This window comes from Haliaeetus leucocephalus, unplaced genomic scaffold (assembly GCF_000737465.1).
Source record: "Haliaeetus leucocephalus isolate CR32 unplaced genomic scaffold, Haliaeetus_leucocephalus-4.0 Scaffold362, whole genome shotgun sequence".
Classification (NCBI taxonomy): Eukaryota; Metazoa; Chordata; class Aves; order Accipitriformes; family Accipitridae; genus Haliaeetus; species Haliaeetus leucocephalus.
The window spans coordinates 2,440,985-2,448,276 of NW_010972798.1; positions in this window are offsets into that span (position 1 = coordinate 2,440,985).

Consider the following 7,292-nt stretch of genomic DNA (forward strand, 5'->3'; position numbering starts at 1 on the left):
GGGGGGGGTGTCATGGCTCTGCCGTCACGTTGCAGAGCATTTCTGAGCAGCCTTGCCGAGCGAGCTCCGCTAGGGAATGGTGGAAGTAGGATTTTATCTTAAGAGATGGAGGTTCTGGTTAAGAGGACAGCGAGGCCCGCCTGGCTCCAGGCTGTGATAGCCTTCTCTGTGGCTTCTCCGGTAGAGCTGGTGCATCGCTGCAAAGTGCCTGTGGGCCAGTAACTCGTACCAGTAACTAAATCGTACCAGTAACTCGTACCAGTAACTCGTACCAGTGCCGTTACACCAGCCCAGTGCTGCCGTCGCACCCTCTCCACACAGCTTTTCCCCCCTGTCACGGCATGCTGAATGTCACGGGAACGTAAACGCCAGGTACATTTTGGGCTTGCTTTACCCGAAGTCACGTTTGGGTTGGTTTTCAAGCCTTGAAGACCCCCTGCTTGCAGACTTTTCTCCGAATAGTTGAGCGCAGGTAGAAGTCTCCCAAAGGCACGTGCAACGATTGAGGACGTGCCCATTGACTTTTGCTGGGGTTTTGATACCTTCATCTCACACGGACTGTGGATTATAAGCGACGTCGTAATTACCTGCAGATGCTTTAAAATCAGCAGAGGTAGCAGCAGTATGGTCTGCCGACTGTGCAGCCATGGAAAATCGGGATTTCAAATCCAAGTGCAGCGATTTGAGTGAGTTCACTTTCACGCCGTTGCTGCGGGGCAGTAAGAAATTCTGGCCCCTGCCCAACATCCATAACCTGAGTGCTAGGTGGGAGTTCTCAGTACAGCTACAGGGCAAAATTAAAACAAAGGTCTCTTCATCTCTCCTGACTGTCGAGAAGATCTTTAGAAGAGGTAACTGCATTGTACTGAACCATTTACAGGGAAATTAATTGTTTTTTCTTCCATCATCATGTAGCAAAATGACCCCCAAATCCCTGTTTAATGCAGCAACAGGCAGTTTATTTCTCTGGCTCTTTGTAACAGACAATCTGTGTGCCAAAACAGTTCAGATCTGTGTAATTCCAACACATATGTCAGATGGGGAGGATTAACATTTTCTTGAAAGTGAGCTCATGATCTCCTCCTATGACTTCTGAGCAAAGTAAATGTGACATTTGGGCTCCTTCTGCTTTACATCATCCCGGCCTTCTGAGCAGGGCTAGTGGGACTCTTGTTCACATTTGCTTAGTGCAAAGTAGCTCTCTGCATCAGCTGCAGAACAGGAGGTTCTTACAGATTTTAGCACATGCACCAAAGCATCTTACTAAAAAATTATCTGCCTCCTACTTTGTTTATCGTGGTTCATAAATTTGTAAGAAAGAAATTTCATCTGAGGGAGCCATGTGAAGAGTCAATTAAAAGGTGATAAACTAACTTGGAGGAAGAGTCCTGCCTGCTGAAGAGAGTGTGTGGATTTTGATTCCAAATATTCAAGGAGGTCCTACCTCATTTGAAGGAAACAAAACTTTTTTCAGTGTTTACTTTCAAAGAGAATAGAAGCAAAAGTGAAAGGAAGCCCAGGGCACTGCAGAGCACTCTTGCTATTGTTCACGTTTAGGAGTTGGTCTTTATTCTGTGTTTTTTCAGCCTTTTCATGGATTTCTCCCTAACCTACAGCTCATAACAGAACTGTTTTCATGGGTGAACGTACCAAGATTTTTCCAAGAGCCATGTACTCGGCTTGTAGATGTCATCAGGCATGGTCCATCTCCCCCTGACTCATCATTTGAAATCCTCTATGGATATTCCTTATGTCTCTGATTTAATACTTGTTTAGTTAGTGCCAGTGTTGTAAGGTAAAATTAATGAAGCGTGTTTTGAAAAGAACAATGGGGAAAACGAGGAAAAAAAAACCCCGTCAGATCCATCTCTTCCAAAACCGACCCTGTCACATTTCTTTCTGAAGTTTTCAGATCTTAAAATCTCATTGCACAATGCTAAAATGTTTATGGGTTTCTACACCGACAAAGGATACTACAAGAGTGAAACTCCAACTGTTTCTACCATCAAATACACTTGAAAATCTTTGCTAATTTCAATGTTTACTTTTCCACAGACAATTTTTGTCTCTAATAAGTGTAAACTTATACTGAAAATAATTTGTTTCACATAATTTGTTCTGAGAGTGTAAAATTACTGTTTTGTTGAAATCTTACGGCAGTAAAACTGTGAGGTCGTGACACCAGTGGGAAGGAATGTCGTCAGCACCCCTTTAAACAAAACCAAGTCCTCTGCGTTTGCGTAGGGCTAGACTGAAACGGCTCCCCAGCAAAACCTCTGATTCTTCCTGGCTCTTTCATCCTATTAAAGCTTACTCGGTGAACCGTTTAATTAGAGATAAACCTTAATCTGTCCTGTGGACTCAGGGCCTGTGTTACTTGGCATGTCAAGGAAACACCTGGCAGTGGACCTGCCACACTTCTCCCCCAGCAGCGTGACTAGTAGGAGGCTGTAATGGCTTTGAAAATGTGTAAAAATGAAGGGAAGAGTGTCTTGAAAAAGCCTTTAGTTCTCATTCGTCACTGATTGCAGTGATGGGGGCGATGAAGATGTTTTCAGAGGACAGAGGTTCACGCATGTTTATACGTATTCTTCTCCCAGTGATGCAGATGGCTGTTATCACCACTGCTGTCACTCTCCGCCAGCCCCGGCGCAGCAGGGCTGTGCTCGTTTTCCAAGACAGAGAAAGCAGAGTTGACTTTCTGGTACATAGCAGTTCTCGACATTGATTTCTCTGCCGAGCAGCAGAGGAGGTCGTGTTTTTCGTCACAGGTATCAAAGCATGTATTTATAGTGCTCTAGTTGCGGACAGGGAATTTAACCGTTCTGGAGGGGAGAGCAGCCCCATGGCTGTGCTTTCTGGCTGTAGTTTTCCTCCTCCTGGGAGCATGGCTCAGATTGAGCTTTTTGTCACCAAAGATGCTACGACCCCTTAAGTCTTCCTTCGCAAGCTAATGCCAAACTCAGGTACCTGATTCCCACCAGAAGACACCTGCATGCTGCTGTTGGTTTGCGCTTTGCTACTCCAGCCGTAAGTTCCTACCACGAAGCCTCTGCTTATTTGGCTGTAAGAGCACAGTAAGAGATTGCTGTGTCTGCTCTCCTCCCCGAAGGGAAGGGACAGTCCCTGCCCACCTCCACAGCCTCCCAGCGCACGCACAGGGCACTGCCACGCTCTGCTTCAGGGACACGGGTCATGAACAGCCCCATCCTGTCAAGCCTGCCGATGAAGCAGGCACAAAAAGCATGGTTTGCTCCAGCCAGCGCAGAGTTAACCTTGCACAGCGGTCCTCATTTTTGTACATGTGCCGGACAGATCACATTTTGGCTCCTGCGGTTTGTTCATTCCTTCGTGGTCCGTGCGCCAGATTCAGACCTCATGTTTTACTGTCAGTGGCAAACCATTGCAAATTCATGAGTTAATCGTGATTTATACTGTCATAGGATCAGAATGAGGATCTATTTATCAGCGCAATGCCCTTTTTGCCTATGGTGTTACACAAACAACAGCAATGGTCTAGCTGGTCCAAAATGCACCTATGAATTAATTTATTCAGACCTGACGTCTCTCTATCAATGCCCTAAGCAGTAGATTTGATAAATAGAGCAGGGAATATACGTGCATACGCATGCCACACTCATGTCCAATAATGCTGTAGCATTAGCAGTCTAGATCTAACTTTGGATCTCTCTTTTTTGGTGGACAAAATACTTAACCTTTTGCCTGTTAATGTGCTGTATATATTTTAAGTTTTTTCATTATGTCAATTATATAGGGGTACTTCCACCAGTATAGTGTCCTTTATGAGCACTCTTCAACTTTCAGAGAATTAGTACTTCTTTAGTTTTCTACAAAAAGTTTGTACTTAGAAAGCCAGTTCTTGAGTAGAACAGAAGCAGTGACAGCAGTATTCTCCAGATTTGTACACCTTCACAAGATCATTAACCATGGGTTTGGGGTTTGTTGGCAGCATCTCTGGAAACTTAACTCTTGCGCTTTATGCTGCCCTGGGCAACCAGCCAGGTTTATTAGGTTGCCATGGCTTAAAAACAAAAGAGCACCTTCCTGATGCTGAACTTCTCTGTGAGTTTTGGTAAAACTCCAGCCGTGGGCTGCAGTACTGTGCACAGTACCTGCTCTTCTGACATCCACTGGCTGAGCCAGATGCCACGATTGTCACCAGGCATGTCCCGGTAAAGTACGTAGACATTACTCAGCGAATCAGTGCGATTAGTTTCACTGGCATGCCTTGGTCCGAGATTCCTTGTCATGCTCTTTAATGTAAATGTTTTATATGTCACTGTTTTTATTATTATTTGTAGTGCTGCAGCTCAGAATTTCAGTTCCATGGGAAAGTCTCACATTTCAAAATTTGTTTGTCTTAGAATGAAAGATTTTGGTTAAAGAAAAGTTTCAAAAGATTTCATTTTGGAATAGTTGAAATTATTTTGTCATTAGAATAACGTATATATCCATTGTAAGGGCCGTACGGCTATACTTTCCTGTATGTCCCTCACGATGACTAAGGCAGAAGCAACTCATTTCAGCTGCAGATCCCAAGGCTGGATCTGGCCATGCAGCTGTTACCTTATTACATGGCCATACTTGTGCAAAGCACTAGATGATGCTAAGGGCCCTTGCTAAGGGAGCAAAAGGGATGTTTACAGCTGCTTTTAAGTCTTTCTCTATATTATATTAACAAAGCGATAATGCTGAAACAGGTTCATTGTAGCCCCAGCTCCAGGGGAAACCAGGAGGAACTCCGTAACACACCTAGCTGTCTCTGCAACATTTCAGAAAGAGGAAGAATTGTCCCTGGCACATAGCAGAGCCTTGCTAAGTAATCAGCTTAAGCCTTGAAGCATGAAATTTTATTATCTTTACCACAGGTGAGTGCTTTTAACCTCTACCAAAAATGGAAGACAAACATTTCTCTTTATGGTGCCAGATATGTATGCAAAGAAATCGCTTTTTCAGAGGCTTCTTCGTGGTAAAGCATCTGTCACATACCTGTCTGGGCTACAGTTTCCTCCTGGGACAGTTTAAAATCCATAACAAGCCTGTAGGTAGAGAACTGAATGAGATTTCTGCTTCCTTGCTGAGGGAACCTGCCATTTGCACTCCTCTGTGCTATTAGCATTGCGGCTGGGGCTCCCGCTCCGATGTGTTCTCCCAGCGGGCAACTAAATGCTGTGGGTGCAGAGGAAACAGGGAGAATCAGCTGGGGATGATTTTTACCTACGTGAAGCCCCTTCCCTCTTCCTGTAACTAGTGAAAAAGGGCATAATGGATTGGGCCGTATATTTGTATTGTATTAATTGGATCAACTGTTTTGTCTCTTGTGACTGATTGAAAAAACACGGCGTGAAGTTAAATTCTCAGCTCTGTCCAGCAGAATCTGTTTTCCTGCAGGCTTGGTTTGGCTTGGTCTACAACATATTTAATCCATATTGAGTATGTGTGGATTTGGTTTTGTATTTATGCCAACACAGCCATCATGAGGATATATGAATGAAAGTGGGAAATAGGTTTGTTTGTATTTGCATCTACTCATCTATGCATCTACAGCAAGAGCGTCATGCCACATAAGGTGATACCCATTGTTCTGTGTACACTTTCTGGGTTTGTTCACTTTGTGTCCTACTGCTGTGGAAGTTTCGGGACTGCTTGGTGGCTGCTTTGTTCTCGGGAGTTATTGTGATAGCAGGTGAAGTGGACTCTGCAGATACTGGTCTCTGTTTGCATTAGCCTCGACACAGACAGCGGGAAGTATTGCGGACTGCTCTGATCTGTGGCATGTGGATCTGGCTCCTGGATGACTGTTGAAGTGCTGCATACTTCAGTCTAGATACTAATTATTTTAAGACACAAAGGCTTTTCTACCATTTCTTTTATGCCCATTGGAAGACTTCATGCCAGTGGCTAGAAAGACTCATCTGCTCAGTCTTTCCAGGTTAGTCAGGGCCAGACAAGGCTGTCCAGAGCATTAGAGGGAAACTTCAGAGGCTGGTGAGCAGGAAACACATGGCAGTGAAGTCTGTGCAAGACTGGCAGAACTTGAATTACTTGTGCAGATTGCTGGGTTATCAGGTAGTTGAAGCAAAGCTGAAAGGAAACATTGGACTCGGTGAACACGCCAGTCATGGTGGTGATAAAAAATATACACGCTTTTATGTTATAGAAGGTATTGCGTAAATGTCATGCAAACATTAGAATGGAGTTACAGAACTACCTTTTTGTGTACCTGGATCTTCAGTGGCCAGTTTGCATTTTCAGTGACACGAGCAGCAAAGGCATTTTCCTTCTGTCTTGAAAAATGGGTCATTATATTAGTGGGGAGCAGAAGTTCCCCATAGCTACTGGGAAAGACAGTATTAAGACAGCTCTGTGGCCAGATTGCCACAGGGACAGAGCCTGAATTGTTCTGGTGGTGTTTACAGATGGCAAATTTTGCCAGGTGCAAGATGTTTTCCTGGGCTTGTATGGCACTGAAACTCAGTAAACAGAAAGGGCTTGAGGAAGAATAGAAAGCGAAGCTGTCTCCTGGGTCAATATGAGTTTTAGTTTCATCATTCCTACTCCAAAGTTGTGTAATATTTAACTGAAAAAACATTTATAACTATAACAATATTTAACTAAAAGTAAACTGCAGTGTACTTCACTGAGCTGCAGTGTATTTACTCTCAGGGCTGAGTTTTTTGCTTTTCCTCACTCAAATTTTTCAAGTTAAACTCAAGCTGACATCAATTTGGAAAACAAGAACTTGAGTGTCTGGGAATAAAAGCCATACAACAAACACTTCCCCAGCCTCTTCAAAGCAGGATTTCCTTATTTACTTGGGAAGGAAGTTGGAAAAGATTCCTGACAATAAATAGCTAATGTAAAAAACCTTAAAGTGGAGATAATAGCATTTTTTTCAAAAATCAGTGGTTTACAGCTGTGACAACGACAGTGATTGCTATATGTAACCCAGTACCTGTTCTGGGCAGTGCACAGCGCTTGTTTTCTCCCATTAATTTTTAGCTAGCACTGAGATGTGAGTTAATACAGGAGTAGTCCACCAAGCAGACCCTGGAGACTTTTTCATATCTTAGCAGGCAAAACATTCCCAACTTGTGTATTCAACTTTATTCGGTCATTGCTCTTATTTGTCTGAACACCACAACAATATCAGCAGATTAACTACTACTGTGGTCACACAGAGTTGTTTATTAACTAGAAAGTTTATTCAGGTAATGCAAATAAAGTCCTGAAAACATCTGAAAACACAAGGTAAGATGTCAACACTTAGA